We start from the raw sequence: 17,305 nt of genomic DNA, 5'->3' as shown, positions 1-17,305 counted from the left end.
ACTCTTCACTCCACGACTTGACTTTTGACTTGTGGAGGTTGTAGACCAAAGGGATCCGACTCCCAATCTTCCGAGGGGAAGCAGACACAGGGAAGCTGTGTGGGATTCTTTGGTCTTGTCACCGCTGCCGCCCATTCTCCTCTTGCACTGCGGACTGGGGTGAACTCCACTATCTTCCCGGTCTCCAAGGAGTGTAGATGTGTTGGGAGGTAGTCTGTCTTGACTGCCTGACAATTCAAAAGGCTGGTGCCCGCCCCGGACACTGTCAAATTTGATTACTGTGGCTCTTCACCTCTAAAGGGGTGGTTCTTCTGCTCTGGGGTGGTCCAGTATGTGGATTACCAGGCGCTGTAAATTTTTGGTGTCTCATTGTTGGGCCTGTCGCACCTCATATGGCATCTCTTTCGGGCCATACTCACGACTCCTCTGCGCCCTTATTTCTTCTATGATGGCAGCTACCTGGGCTTCCTGTCTTGCCCTCTCAGACACTGCTGCTGGGACAGGGGGATGCTCTTACCCAGGCAGAGGGAGTAGGTACTGGTGCATATACCTAATAAGTTGTGGCTCGTTGCCGAACACCCATTGTGGAAGTGGGGGTGATCTGGGGCATGCTGTGAGCTTCTGGGGGGTGGGGTGACAGTCTCACTGGTGATGCTTCTCTTGTTGACGCGGGCGTTCCGCCCTCAGGAGTCGCTGGCCACTGTTCATCATCTTCCAGACTTTTAAGCATGCCTCTTCGGCCCTGATCAACAGCTTCTGCAGCCAGTCCGCAAGCTCTTGAAATACTTGAGCTACGTCTGCTGCGACTTTGTGGGCACTGGGTGCCATCTTGGGACTCACAGACCTCGTGCTCTCCTGTGCTTCTACCATCTTGCTCTGCTCACCGACTTCCTGCAGACTGAAGAACTCCAGTGGCACTGCTCCCTTTATATTGGACTTTGGCAAGATGGTCGCCGAGAGGAAGTATGTCAGCGGGGCTTCCCTGACTTCTGCTCCCCCGCCAACAAGGGGCGGACCTTTCTGGTTCCAATTTGGGTTTGAGACTGCAACTTGACTTCCACGCCCAGTGGCAGGATGCTGACCTGCGTGGGACTGTTTTGCACATTTTTTCTCTACAGCTTTAACCTTTTCAGGTACAAAAAGCATTTTACCACATAGCATAGCTTCAGTACGGATTTTACACATGGCGTGCACAACTTCAACACTGTTCACAATGGCAGACAATAAACGTTTCTTCACCTCCCCCTCTATTTCACAAGCGCCTCTCAACATATGAGTTTTACAGAAAGGTCTCGTACACTTTCGGGCACAATTTCTTTTCGAACAGATGTGCGAATTTTTGGCAGTACAGACACAGTTCAGACTGGTGGGGTATTTTCGCATAAGGCGCACACCCGTATCCTGTATGTAGGACATCAAAAGTTGTGGTGCGGGGTGTTATGAAGGGCAGATGTTTTAACCCTTAGGGAAGATGTTATTAACCCTTTATATCCGTGATGCCAGGGCAGGGTTTTCCTCTACACCACCTGAGGTATGACCGCTGGTTCCTGGACCAGGCGCAGGGCAAACAATCACTCCGATGAGTGGTTAAGGAACAACTGCAGCTTTACTGAGGCAGACAGATGTGTCACAGCGAGCGCTCCTGTCTCCACCTCCGGACCGGAGCGCCCGCTGCCTGTGTCCTCCGTGCTGGGGTCCCGGCGACTCCCGGCAAAACACACTGACCGGGAGCGCGGGTCTCACTGTGGCAGGGACGCGGCTAGCGTGGCGGCTGGTCCCCGCTCATGCGCCGCGTCCCCGTTCACCTCACTTGCTCCCCGTGCAGCGCTTCTTGCTCCTGGGTCCCGGCGAGCGGCCCCAATCTCTAGGGCGCGCGCGCCGGCTTCAGTAAATTATTGCCTTGCCAGTTGCCGTACCCATTGCTACCGTATACTCGCCTGTGAACCCTGGCTGCCTGCCCTGACGTCTGCTATGTCCGACTACGCTCTTGCCTGCTCCCTGTGTACCACGCCATATCAGCCACCAGAGAGGTCGAGTTGCTACTGGAAGATACGACCTGGTGGTTACCGCCGCAGCAAGTCCATTCCGCCTTGAGGCGGGCTCTGGTGAAAAACAGTTACCACTTAGAACCGGTCCTCTGGTACAACCTTCGTCATCGCCTCTCTGGTTCAGAGGATCCACTACCAGTCCTGCCAGTTCGTGACAGTAAGATCCGGCCATGAATCCCGCTGATGTTCCTCTGCCAAGTCTAGCGGACCTCACCTCCATTGTGGCCCAGCAAGGTCAGCAGCTGGCCCAGTTGACCACCATGATGCAACAGCTCCTGCCTGCTCAGCAACAGCTTGCACCTCCACCTGCACCTGCTGCATCACCTCCGCCTGCGGTTGCCACTCAAGCCAGAATCCGTTTGTCTTTTCCAGACAAATACGACGGAGATCCTAAACTATGCCGAGGGTTCCTGTCTCAGTGCTCTCTTCACCTCCAGCTACTGTCTGACCAGTTTCTGTCTGAGCGAGCCAAGGTAGCCTTTATCCTCAGTCTGCTCTCCGGGAGGGCCCTGGCCTGGGCTACACCGCTTTGGGACTGCGCTGATCCAGCCACTGCTTCTGTCCAAAGTTTTTGTCAAGAGTTTCGTAGTGTTTTTGAGGAACCGGCCCGGGTTACCTCCGCATAGACTGCCTTGCTAAACTTGTCCCAAGGAAATTCTACCGTGGGTGACTATGCCGTCCAGTTCCGCACCCTTGCTTCCAAGCTGAACTGGAATAATGAAGCTCTTTGTGCTTCCTTTAAGAAGCAACTTAATTCTGACATTAAAGACGTCCTTGCTGCACGTGATCTGCCTACCACCCTGAGTGACCTCATCTTGCTAGCTACAAGGATTGACAAACGTTTCTCCGAAAGACAAGAGGAACTCCATCTTGAAAAGGAAAAAGCTCGTCTTAAAGTTGCCCTCGTCTGACTCCAGTGTTCCAGCGTCCACCTCTACCTGTCTCTGGGTCTTCCGCTGTGGAGGCCATGCAGGTGGACCGGTCTCGCCTGACCACGCAAGAACGGAGCCGTCGTAGAGACGAGAATCTGTGTTTGTTCTGTGCTAGTACTGAGCATTTCCTTAAGGACTGTCCTCTTCGTCCTCCACGTTCGGGAAACGCTCGCACCTAGTGGATGTGGGAGAGGCATTACTAGGTGTGGATTCTTCCTCTCCACGCCTCATGATATCCGTGCAGTTGTTCCTTTCACCTAAGTCCTTCTTCTCTGCTGCCGCCTTCTTGGTTTACGGCTCAGCCGACAACTTCATCCATGCCTCCTTGATCGACAAGTACCAATTTCCTATTACCCGTCTACCCAAGCCGTTCCTAATTTCTACAGTCAACGGGGAGAAACTCTCTGCTTCGGTACAATACCGCAACCAGCCCCTGCGGATGGACGTTGGGATATTCCATATCGAGACTCTGGAATTTCTTGTTCTTCCCTTCTGCTCATCCGAACTCCTGCTGGGGTTGCCGTGGTTGCAACACCATTCTCCTGTCTTAAATTGGTCCACCGGAGAGATTCTGCGTTGGGGTTCCTCCTGCTCTTACCGGTGCTTCAAGCCATCTCCTATCAAACGGGCCCCGCCTGTTCCTCCGCCACCAGGTCTCCCCAAGCCTTACCATCAATTTGCGGAAGTCTTCTGCAAAAAACAAGCGGAAACTCTTTCTCCTCACAGGCCGTATGACTGTCCCATTGACCTGTTACCGGACTCTACTCCTCCTCGGGGCAGAATCTATCCTCTCTCTCTCTCTCTCTATGTGAGAATTTACAGAGAGGTTTTATTAGAAAGTCTTCGTCTCCTGCTGGAGCCGGGTTTTTCTTTGTGTCTAAAAAGGATGGTTCTCTCCGATCCTGCATTGATTATAGAGGACTCAATAAAATAACCATTAAAAACCGTTACCCTTACAATTTGATCCGCATTCGTAAAGGAGACAATGGAAGACCGCATTTAACACCCGGGACGGTCACTTTGAGTATTTGGTGATGCCTTTTGGACTATGTAACGCACCCGCAGTCTTCCAGGAGTTCGTGAAGGACATCTTCCGGGACCTTCTCTATACTTGTGTTGTAGTATATCTGGATGATATCCTTATTTTTTCATCCAATCTGGAGCAACATCGAGACCATGTCCGACAAGTTCTCACCTGACTCAGAAGTAACCGCCTCTACGCCAAAATTGAGAAATGTCTGTTTGAATGTATCTCCTTGCCATTCCTGGGGAATATCATCTCTGCCCAAGGTCTGCAAATGGATCCTGCCAAGTTATCTGCAGTTCTAGACTGGCCACGCCCCTCTGGTCTCCGAGCCATACAAAGATTCCTGGGTTTTGCCAATTATTACAGACAGTTTATTCCTCATTATTCCACCTTTGTGGCTCTAACTAAAAATGGTGCCAATCCAAAGTCCTGGCCTCCTCACGCTGAAGAGGCTTTTCAGTCCCTGAAAGCCGCCTTTGCATCTGCACCTGTTCTCTCCCGGCCAGATCCATCCAAGCCATTTTATCTTGAAGTGGATGCGTCCTCGGTGGGAGCTGGAGCGGTACTAACTCAGAAGTCTTCCAGGGGCAGAACCATAACTTGTGGCTTCTTCTCTAAGACCTTTTCTTCCGCCGAGAAGAATTACGCCATTGGGGACAGAGAACTATTGGCAATCAAATTGGCCTTGGAGGAGTAGAGACATCTTCTCGAGGGTGCTCCTCACCCTGTGACCATTTTCTCGGACCATAAGAATTTAGTCTACCTTCAGTCTGCTCAGAGATTAAATCCCCGTCAAGCCCGTTGGTCCATCTTCTTCGCCCGCTTCAACTTCCAGATTCACTTTCGTCCCGCTGCCAAGAACATCAGGGCAGATGCCCTTTCTCGCTCTTCGGATGTGGTGGGCGACACATCTACTCCTCAACACATTGTCTCACCTGAATGTCTTATCTCAGTTGCACCTGTGGACTTACGGCTTCTTCCTCTGGGTAAGACCTTTGTTCCTCCTCGCCAAGTCCTCAAGTGGGGTCACACTTCCCTTCTTGCCGGTCATCCTGGGATTAAGAAGTCTCTTCAATTAATTTCTCAAAGGTATTGGTGGCCTTCGCTTGAGAGAGACGTCACAGAATTCATCCAGTCCTGTGTGATCTGCGCCCGTGACAAGACTCCTCGTCAGAAACCTACCGTCCTTCTTCTGCCTCTTCCTGTTCCAGAGACCCCTTGGTCACACATCACCATGGACTTTATCACGGATTTCCCCTGCTCCCATGGTAGACAGTCATTTGGGTCGTGGTTGACCGATTCTCGAAGATGGCTCGCTTTGTCTCCCTGCCTGGTCTCCCGTCTGTGCCTCAGTTGGCCAAACAATTTTTTCTACACATCTTCCGCCTCCACGGTCTTCCCAGACACATCGTCTCTGACCGTTGGGTGCAGTTCGTTTCCAAGTTTTGGAGGGCTCTCTGTGGTCAACTCGGAGTCAAGCTGGACTTTTCTTCCTCCTATCACCCACAGTCCAACGGCCAAGTAGAACGGGTGAACCAGACTCTGGGAGATTATCTACGCCATTTTGTGTCCGCCCGCCAAGATGATTGGTCGGACTTGCTCCCTTGGGCAGAGTTCTCATATAACTTCAAGCAATCTTCCACTACCAACAAGTCTCCATTTTTTGTGGTTTATGGTCGTCATCTTCTGCCTAGGATCTCTGCTCCCTCCTCTGTACCAGCGGTAGAGGATCTCCTTCTGGACTTCTCATCTATTTGGCGAGAGACTCACTCAGCCCTCCTCAAGGCCAAGGCCCGTATGAAGCTCCAGGCCGACAAGTCGTAGAGCTCCTCCAGAATTCCGTCCAGGTGACAAGGTGTGGCTCTCCTCGGAGTACATCAGATTCAAGGTGCCAAATTACAAGCTGGGTCCTCGTTACCTAGGTCCCTTCAGAGTCAAGAGCCGCATTAATCCGGTGTCCCACCAGCTCCATCTTCCTCCCTCCCTCAGAATTCATAACTCTTTTCATGTCTCCCTTCTCAAACCTGCTATCTTTAATCGCTTCTCTCCCAAACTTCTTTCTCCCATCCCTGTCACTGGTACCTCTGATGTTTTTACTGTTAAAGAAATCCTAGCCTCCAAGCTTGTTCGGGGAAAAGATTTTTTTGGGTTGACTGGGAAGGCTGCAGTCCTGAAGAAAGGTCTTGGGAGCCTGAAAATAACATCTTGGACCGCAGTCTCATTCTCAACTTCCTTGGTACCAAAAAGAGAGGGAGACGTAAGGGGGGACCTCTGGACCGGAGCGCCCGCTGCCTGTGTCCTCCGTGCTGGGGTACCGGCATCTCTCGGTCAAACGCACTGACCGGGAGCGTGGGTCTCACTGTGGCAGGGACGCGGCTAGCGTGGTGGCTGGTCCTAGCTTACGCGCCGCGTCCCCGTTCATCTCACCTGCTCCCTGCGCGGCGCTCCTTGTTCCTGGGTCCCGGCACACGCGGCCCCGCTCTCTAGGGCGCGCACGCTCCGGCTTCAGTAAATTTAAAGGGCCAGCGCACCGATAATTGGTGCTCTGGTTCCACACCTCCCATTGTGATTTCCCAATAAAAGGCACCTGCCTCTTCCTGCCCCTGCCCCTGATCTTTGTGCCTTGTGCCTCTGAGAAAGCGTTCCCTACAGTAATTATTGCCTTGCCAGTTGCCGTACCCATTGCTACCGTATACTCGCCTGTGAACCCTTGCTGCCTGCCCTGACCTCTGCCAAGTCCGACTACGCTCTTGCCTGCTCCCTGTGTACCATGCCATATCAGCCACCAGAGAGGTCGAGTTGCTACTGGAGTATACGACCTGGTGGTTACCGCCGTAGCAAGTCCATCCCGCCTTGCCGCGGGCTCTGGTGAAAACCAGTAACCACTTAGAACTGGTCCTCTGGTACAACCCGCGTCATCGCCTCTATGGTTCAGAGGATCCACTACCAGTCCTACCGGTTCATGACAAGATGTTAAAGTCTTTACAGCTCAGTTTAGGCCCAAGGAGATGACCAGTGACTTTAGGAGACTTGCGGGCTCGCTGGGGCTTGTAGTGGACTATGCTGACTAGACTTCTGCCCTGTGTTTGCTTACCAGGTTTTGACTTTCCCCTTAAGGGGGTTCATTGATGATGGAAGTGTGGCTGCGTGGTTAGGCCTTGGTCTCCCTAAGGACACTCTCAGGTCTTGACTGTACTGTACCTCATACTCATCTGACTGAACTAGCTCCTCCCTGCTATATAAAGGAGCAATTTGGAGGGGTCCTATAGGTCACTCACAAGTCACCTGGTCACTGACACCTTCCCTCATTACAACAATACTTAAAGGCATATTTACATGAATATAATACATTAACTCTTTATATCACAGAAGGAATGATGAGAGTCCTGAGGAGTGTGGAGGCCAGGGGACTGGGACTGAGTCTACCTGAAAGGACCAAAAGTTTACAGACGGGCCACGACAAATGATTTTGAGTATTGTCAAGTGGGTTTGGTGTTTCATAAGTCCCTTATGACTTTTAGTGAATATCTGGCAGCAGAGGTTTTACCCCTAAAAAATTCTGTTCGTAGAAAAAATGCTGTCCAGGGTTAGGGGTCAAGGTCATGGATAAATGTTAAAGTTATGTCCAGCTGAGGGTCCTAGCCTTACCTGGACATAAATTGGACCATGCAATGCATTAAAGGAGTACTCCAGTGGAAAACATTTTTTTTTAAATCAACTAGTTCCAGAAAGTTATACAAATTTGTAAATTACTTCTATTAAAAAATCTTATTCCTTCCAGTACTTATCAGCTGCTGTATCCTATAGAGGAAGTTGAGTTGTTCTTTTCAGTTTGACCACAGTGCTCTCTGCTGACACCTCTGTCCATCTCAGGAACTATCTGGAGCAGTAGAGGTTTGCTATGGAAATTTGCTCCGACTCTGGACAGTTTCTGACATGGACAGAGGTGTCAGCAGAGAGCAATGTGGTCAGACAGAAAAGAACAACTCAACTTCCTCTGTAGTATACAGCAGCTGATAAGTACTGGAATGATTAATATTTTTTAATAGAAGTAACTTACACATCTTCCTGGAGCCAATGGATATGAAAAAAATTGTTTTCCACCAGAGTACCCCTTATAAGGCTCTTTATTAACCAACGTTAAATACCCTCTGTATAATGGTAACATTGTTTATATAGTATGTATAACAATGATAAGTAACTGAAAGAATCCAGCACTCACCGCAGGAGCCTCTAAGCCTCCTGTGCTATCTCTGGATTTCCAAGTCAAGACATCTGATATTGTACCAGACTCTTGCGGTGAGCGCAGGATTCTTTTGTTTACTTATCATTGTTCTGCATTTATAGTATTTCTACCATGCACCGCCACTTATCTGGAAGTATATCAAGGATAGTTGATCCTATTGGACCAATGTGATTTCTGGTGCACCTGTTTAGGCTAGTTTTAGTAGTGCTCCATTTGTTCTTCTTATTATTATACTTGTTTATATAGTATGTATCTTTATCCTTATGCTCACTACTTATATTTTGACTTTGACCATTTGCACATATTTTATTGATGTAGTAGTTGAATAGGTTATTATTATTTTTTGTTTATCTAAATAACACAGTGCTGCCATGTTGTTTGGATGTACATTTAGCAGAGAGGATATTAGTTCCTCTTGTGTATTTGCACAGATACACTGCACCTACTTGACATGTTTCAAGTGCTTCTTCAGCTGTTTTACAAATACAATCATAAAATGTCCATCAAAAAACCTATGGGGCATATAGCTTCTTTAGAGGTTGTGTGTAACAGTTCATTGTTTTATTTATGGTGGTTTCAGCATATTTTCTAAATATATCATTGTTTTAAGTTTCTGCGGATACACCTGCATGTGCTAGGCGTGTGCAATGTACCATGTGCCCGGCATAAACTCATTGATAATAAATCTCACTCAACATCTACCCCATAACAAACATACATTATGTTATCGCTCTTCCCTAAGACCTGTCACAGCAGAACTTCCTTAAAAGCATCTATTTTTAGAAGAGGCAAATTCTGGCTTATTTTTGTTTACTCAAAACAATAAACCAAATAAATACATTTCTAAGATTAATTAGATTTTTGGTGCTTGTCTCTATTAGTTTATACCTCTATTTTAGAATATATTTTACTATTTCTGTAGAAATGCCATAACAATGCGGAGTAAAAAGCCAAATTGCTTCCCCCAAATAGGCTCCAATGCACCAATTGGTTTGGTTATTGAAAGAGTTGGAGTCATTTTATGTGGGCATATTGTAAAACATTAGTATTGGGGTTCTGTGTGTATTGTTGCAGTTCTCTTGTTTTTATTATAGCCATGATTTACCTTTAAAGGGGTACTTGGGTGGAAATTTTTCTTTTTTTTAAATCAACTGGTACCAGAAAGTTAAACAGATTTGTAAATTTACTTCTATTAAAAAAATATTTATCCTTCCACTACTTATTAGCAGCTGTATGCTACAGAGGAAATTCTTTTATTTTATTTTTTTCTTTTTTGTCTTGTCCACAGTGCTCTCTGCTGACACCTGATGCCCATATTAGGAATTGTCCAGAGCAGGAGAAAATCCTCATAGCAAAACTATGCTACTCAGGACAGTTCCTGACACAGACAGAGGTGTCAGCAGAGAGCACTTTGGACACGACAAAAAAGAAATTAAAAAAGCAAAGAATTTCCTCTGTAGCATACAGCTGCCAATAAGTACTGGAAGTAATTAAATTACTTAATAGAAGTAATTTACAAATTTGTTTAACTTTCTGGTACCAGTTCATTTAAAAAAAAAAAAAAGTTTTCCACCGGAGTACCCCTTTTACACCTTAGGGACACCTAATTGCTGTTAGGACATAGTTTTTTTTTTTTTTTTTTTTTTTGCACTTCAGTTTTCCCTCTTTGCCTTTTAGGAGACATACATCTTTAATGTTTTCATTCATAGAGCCAATTCTTTTTTTTTTTATACGACCTATTGTACTTTTAATGCATCTTTCCTTTATCTATAAAATATATGGCATAACCAAAAAATACTATTTGTATGTGTGTGTGTGTGGGGGGGGGGATTTAACCCCTTAAGGACTGAGCCCTTTTTCACCTTAAGGACTCGCCCATTTTTTGCAATTCTGACCACTGTCACTTTAAACATTAATAACTCTGGAATGCTTTTAGTTATCATTCTGATTCTGAGATTGTTTTTTCGTGACATATTCTACTTTACAATTGTGGTAAAATTTTGTGGTAACTTGCAGCCTTTCTTGGTGAAAAATCCCAAAATTTGATGAAAAATTTGAAAATTTTGCATTTTTCTAACTTTGAAGCTCTCTGCTTGTAAGGGAAATGGATATTCCAAATAATTTTTTTTTATTCACATTTCCACTATGTCTACTTTATGTTTGCATCATAAAATTTATGTGTTTTTACTTTTGGAAGACACCAGAGGGCTTCAAAGTTCAGCAGCAATTTTCAAATTTTTCACCAAATTTTGAAACTCGCTTTTTTTCAGGGACCAGTTCAGGTTTGAAGTGGATTTGAAGGGCCTTCATATTAGAAATACCCCACAAATTACCCCATTATAAAAACTGCACCCCCCAAAGTATTCAAAATGACATTCAGTCAGCGTTTTAACCCTTTAGGTGTTTCACAGGAATAGCAGCAAAGTGAAGGAGAAAATTCACAATCTTCATTTTTTACACTCGCATGTTCTTGTAGACCCAATTTTTTTTATTTTTGCAAGGGGTAAAAAGGAGAAAATTTTTACTTGTATTTGAAACCCAATTTTTCTCGAGTAAGCACATATGTCATATGTCTACGTTAATTGTTCGGTGGGCGCAGTAGAGGGCTCAGAAGGGAAGGAGCAAAAAAATGGTTTTTGGGGGGCATGTCACCTTTAGGAAGCCCCTATGGTGCCAGAACAGCAAAAAAAACCACATGGCATACCATTTTGGAAACTAGACCCCTCGGGGAATGTAACAAGGGGTAATGTGAACCTTAATACCCCACAGGTGATTCACGACTTTTGCATATGTAAAAAAAAAAAAATTTCCCTAAAATGCTTGGTTTCCCAAAAGTTTGACATTTTTAAAAAGGGTAATAGCACAAAATAGCCCCAAAATTTGAAGCCCAATTTCTCCCAATTCAGAAAACACCCCATATGGGGGTGAAAAGTGCTCTGCTGGCGCACTACAGGTCTCAGAGGAGAAGGAGTCACATTTGGATTTTTGAAAGCAAATTTTGCTCTGGGGGCATGCCGCATTTAGGAAGCCCCTATGGTGCCAGAACAGCAAAAGAAAACTCACATGGCATACTATTTTGGAAACTAGACCACTCGGGGAACGTAACAAGGGGTAAAGTGAACCTTAATACCCCACAGGGGTTTCACGACTTTTGCATATGTAAAAAACTATTATTTTTTTCCTAAAATGCTTGTTTTCCCCCAAAAATTACATTTTTAAAAAGTGTAATAGCAGAAAATACCCCCCAAAATTTGAAGAATAATTTCTCCTGAATCAGAAAACACCCCATATTGAGGGTGAAAAGTGCTCTTCGGGCGCATTACAGGTCTCAGAAGAGAAGGAGTCACATTTGGCTTTTTGAAAGCAAATTTTGCTCTGGGGGCATGCCACATTTAGGAAGCCCCTATGATGCCAGAACAGCAAAAGAAAACTCACATGGCATACTATTTTTGAAACTAGACCACTCGGGGAACGTAACAAGGGGTAAAGTGAACCTTAATACCCCACAGGGGTTTCATGACTTTTGCATATGTAAAAAAAAATATTATTTTTTTCCTAAAATGCTTGTATTCCCCCAAAAATTACATTTTTAAAAAGGGTAATAGCAGAAAATATCCCCCAAAATTTGAAGAACAATTTCTCCCGATTCAGAAAACACCCCATATGGGGGTGAAAAGTGCTCTGCTGGCGCACTTCAGGTCTCAGAAGAGAAGGAGTCACATTTGGCTTTTTGAAAGCAAATTTTGCTCTGGAGGCATGCCGCATTTAGGAAGCCCCTATGGTGCCTCTACAGCAAAAAAAAAAAAACCACATGGCATACTATTTAGGAAACTAGACCCCTCGGGGAATGTAACAAGGGGTTAAGTGAACCTTAATACCCCACAGGTGTTTCATATGTAAAAAAAATGCTTCTTTTCTCAAAAATTTTACATTTTTAAAAAGGATAAAAGCAGTAGTTTCTCGCTGGCAGTTTGAGCTGCGGCAGAAAATTTGCCGCAGCTTAAACTTGCAGCCGGATACTTACTGTAAACCTCTGCCCATGTGAGTGTACCCTCTACATTCACATTGGGGGGGGGGGGGGGGGGGAGAAACATCCAGCTGTTGCAAAACTACAACTCCCAGCACGTACAGTCTATCAGTACATGCTGGGAGTTGTAGTTTTTCAACAGCTGGAGGCACACTGGTTGTGAAACACCGAGTTTGGTAACAAACTCAGTGTTTTGCAACCAGTGTGCCTTCAGCTGTTGCAAAAGCTACAACCCCCAGCATGTACGCACAGCAGAAGGGCATGCTGGGTCTTGTAGTTATGCAACAGCTGGAGGCATACTACTTTGGCTGGGGATGCTGGGGATTGTAGTTATGCAACAGCTGGAGACACACTGGTTTGCTACTTAACTCAGTGTTTCACAACCAGTGTGTCATCAGCTGTTGCAAAACTACAACTCTCAGCAGTCACCGACAGCCAACGGGCATGCTGGGAGTTGTAGTTATGCAACCAGCAGATTCACCACTACAACTCCCAGCATGCACTTTAGCTGATCGTGCAAGCTGGTAGTTGAAGTTATACAACAGCTGAAGGTACACTTTTCCATAGAAAAAATGTGGACTCCAATGTGGACTGAATTGTCCAGCGATCTGCGGCGATCTGGGCGATATGCCGTGATGCCTGCTGAATGATTTCAGCAGGCATCGGGCACCGGCTCCCCTTCCGGCTAGCGGAAAAGGGGCCGTTTGAGTACGTCCTGCGTCCTTAAGGGGTTAAAACAAAACCACAATTTCGCAACTGACATTTTTATTCTGTGGTTTAACACAATTAAAATGATATCCATGGTTTCATGCCATGCTTTTCTATTACTGTACTGTTTTAAAAACAAAAACAAACTTATTTAACTAAATTAGTGTGTTTAAAATTCTGACTCCTAGAACTTTTTGATTTTTCCACCTACAGGGCTGTATGAAGGTATGAAGGCTCATATTTTGCATTGTTATCTGTAGAAAATCAGTAATTTCTCACTCTCTCTCTTTCTCTCTCTCTCTCTCTCTATATATATATATATATATATATATATATATATATATATATATATTTCACTTTTATGTTTTTTTTTTTTTCATAGGAGGAGGGGCTTATTTACTATTTATTTGACATATTAAGTCCCCAAAAGGGGCACAATTTTTGGATTGCTATTACTATCCAGTGCTATGCACAAGTAGCAGGGCATCAGGGTGTAAAGTCACATCAGATGTCAGTAAAGCTGTGCATGTTGCTGATTGTTTATACCCTTTATATTCAATAGACAGTGGTACTGATGGGGTTAATACTGTTTTGTTATATTGATACATGATCAATGGTTAGTAGTAGTTTTTGGAAAATTCGATTCGGCCGATTCGCAGATTCAATTTCCGGAAAAAATTAGGTTCAGTCTGAATATATTTGTGGTTAAGAACGGCTATTTCTGGGCTACAGAGAGCCTCAATAGGGGTGTAGAACACTGTGGTTTGTCGTAACATACATAGGGAGTGTGCTGCGTTAGTGAAATAATACTGTTATTCAGTATGACATGCAGATTGTTTTGGAAATGTCCTTCATGCCATGAGAATGTAGTGAGAAGAGTTACCTTCCATTCAGTACTTCTTATTTGGCTTTAATGTATTAAAATTATTTATTTAAATTCTACAAAATTTTATTAAAAATTTTACAAGTTACTCTTTATCAACTATAAAACTTAAACATCTTTAAACCCTTATGGACGTTATCTTTTTTCCTACTCACATTTTAAAAATGATAACTTTTAAATTTTCATCCTCAGATGAGCATGAGGGCTTTTTTGTGCGACCAGTTGTCCTTTTTAATGACATCACTCATTTTACCATAAAATGTATGGCGCAACCATAAAAATACTATTTGTGTGGTGAAATTGAAAGAAAACCACAATTTTGCTAATTTTTGGAGGAGACCATATAGTGGCTGAATGACACAGCCTGGAGGTAGCATCAGCATGAGGGAGACACGATAACAACTTAACATGGGGCAGCAGAGAGGTAACCGGGGCATCCTTGTGTCCTGAAAAGATTTTTCGCCACACAGGGATGCTCAGAATATGACGGGGGGCCCCCCTGCGGTCCGCAAAGATATTTATTGCGGGCCGCATGTTTGACATCCATGCTGTAGTAGGTCAGTTTGTCCTCCCTCTCAGTGGGTGTAAAAAAGGCCCCCAAATTGTGCCAGCAGTGAGGGTCCAATATGGTAGAAGTCATCCCGCTACCGAATGGTGACAATTCGGGGATCACTACGCAAGCAAGTGAGCATGCATCGTGCCATTTGTGCAAGTGACTCAGAGGTCCTACCTGCCTCCATCTCCACTGCATACTGCCACGGTGTGTCTGGGTTCTCTGTCTCGTCTTCCTCTTCACCCTGTAGCTCCTCTGGCTGCTTTTGCTCCTCCTCTCCTGTCAAATGACTATAAAAACCACCCATTTTGCGAAACCGAAAGTGTGCTCCACTGTGCCCCTCCCCTTCCTCCTCCTCCAGTCCAGCTCTCACAGGGCTCATGTGGCTGTGAGTTGTAGGTGCCATGTTTATAGCGCCCTGACCAGCCATCGTTTTCAACACGTGTTGTAGGTACTGAAGCAGTGGAATTACGTCATTCATCCCATAATCCTGGTGACTGACTAATAATGTGGCTTCTTCAAAGGGCCTGAGCAAACGGCAGGTGTCACGTATGAGCTGCCACTGGTTGACATCGAAGTTACACAGGGGAGTCCCCCTATGCGCTTGGATCATCAAGAAATTGGTGATGGCTTTTCTCTGTTCGTATAGTTGGTCCAACATATGGAGGGTGGAAATCCAACATGTGGTCACAAATCAGACTATGTTGGGGAATGCTGTTCTGACGCTGCAGCTCAAGGAGGGTATGCTTTGGGTGTACAAGTGGCTGAAGTGCATGCAATGTTTCCTTCCCATTGTTAGGATGTCTTGCAGATGGGGGCAACACTTCAGGAACCACTTGACAACCACATTGAACACATGTGCCATTCAGGGCGCATGGCTCATGATTCCTTGACGCAGCACATACAAAATGTTTTTCCCATTGTCGGTCTCCTTGGTTCCCATTTCCAGTTTTCGTGGAGTAAGCAATGATTCGATTTCTTGATGAATGAATTTTAGCAGTTCCTCCCTGTGTGACTCTGTTCGCCAAGGCAAACCATGTGAAGAACAGCGTAACACCGCCCTGCCCTGAACATACGGTATGCTGGAGGGGCACTGAGACTTGCCCGTGCAGTGTAGGCTGAGAACACGATGGAGGATGAAGAGGCGGAGTCTCACACTTTCACAGGACCAACGGCCTGAGAGCATGGAGGTGGAAGTGGCGTGACCTGTCCAAGTTGCTGTTTTGGCTATGCAGGAACCACATTTACCCAGTGGGTCATAAAGGGCATTTATTGTACCTGATCGAAGGTACAGCTCCACACGTCGGCGCTGCCGTGCACTTTGGTACACACTGACAGGCTCAAGGACTGGCCCACCTTCTCTTCCACAAAATTGTGCAGGGCTGGTACTGCCTTTTTCGCAAAGGAATGACAACTTGGGACTTTCCACCTCGGCTCGGCACAAGCCATGAGTTCTCTAAAAGGTCCAGAGTCCAACACTTGAAAAGGGAGGGACTGCAGCACCATGAACTTGGACAGGAGCACATTCAGCTTCTGCGCCTTTGGATGAGTTGGCGCATACTCTAGTCTCTTAGACATGGCTTTGCTAATGGATTGCTGGCGGAATGACTGACTCGAACTAGGAGGAGAAGGGGCATTTGGAGCGACAGAAGATGGGTATGACACACAGCTCCCTTCGGCTGAGGTGGTGGAGCCTTGGCTGGCTAAAACAGGGAGTGGCGTGCCACCGGGCAATGCAGTAGGCTGGACCACCGCATCGGAGCCATGTTTCTCCCAGGCTGCTTTATGGTGATGCTCCATATGTTGATGCAGGGCCGTGGTGCCAACATTGGAATCCTGCCCACGCTTCACCTTCTGCCGACACATCTTGCATGTGGCCCGGTTAAAGGGGTGCTCCGCCCTTAGGCATCTTATTCCCTATCCAAAGGATAGGGGATAAGATGTCTGTTCGAAGGGGGTCCCGCCACTGGGGACCCCCGGGATCTCAGCTGCAGAACCCCTCTGTCATTACTGCACAGAGCAAACTCACTCTGTGCGTAATGACGGGCAATACAGGGGCTGGAGCATCGTGATGTCACGGCCCCACCCCCTTGTGACATCACGGCCCACTACTAATTGTCGTGAAGATCTTCTACAAACAGGGGTCCATAGGAGATTTGCCTGGGTGGCCTATGTTCTATGGAGACTGTGTTTTTTATGTTTCTTCCGTCCTGCTATATAAAGACTGTAAAGTTGACTGGCAGCAGTTTTTCTACACAACATTTAAGTTTGTTTCTCCCTGTTGAAAAAAAGTTAAAGGGGTATTTTGGGATTTTTGATTACATTTGAATGTAAGACAGCAAAGTTAGTCTAGTTACTAATACACTTTGCCTACCTGTGTTTGGTGGCAGGTATTACATTTCTGTTTCTATTTTTGCTGGAAGTTCTTTTTTGCAGCCTACAAAATGAGTGTTGCCTCGGACCGGTCCCAGCTTGCTGTGTGGCCCGAGACAATATGTCAAAAGCCAGGTGCTGCAAGGGTACTTGGCTGCTTTGTCTGTTGCATGTAAAGCCAGCCCCCTAATGACATTGCTGGCGCAGATCCACAGTTTGTGTTCCAGGTGATGTTGGGCGCTGCGTAATCTGTGGTCGCTATATAAATTAAATAAATAAATAAAATAAGTCATGTGATCAAAGGGAGCATGGCTATGCTGCAATGGGTGGGGTGACCAATGTCACCTCCCACCTTAAAAGAAAAGATCCTGGGGATTGTAGTTTGAGGGAGCCCACAGATACTGGAAATAGCCTGTTCCCAAAAATAAGCCAGCAGCAAGAAGGGGGACACAGGACATGGCCATTTGCCACCAACACAGATCCTTGGTAAGCATGCCCATTATTGTAT

This window comes from Hyla sarda, chromosome 5 (assembly GCF_029499605.1).
Source record: "Hyla sarda isolate aHylSar1 chromosome 5, aHylSar1.hap1, whole genome shotgun sequence".
Taxonomy (NCBI): Eukaryota; Metazoa; Chordata; class Amphibia; order Anura; family Hylidae; genus Hyla; species Hyla sarda.
Note: the sequence above shows the minus strand (reverse complement) of the source record.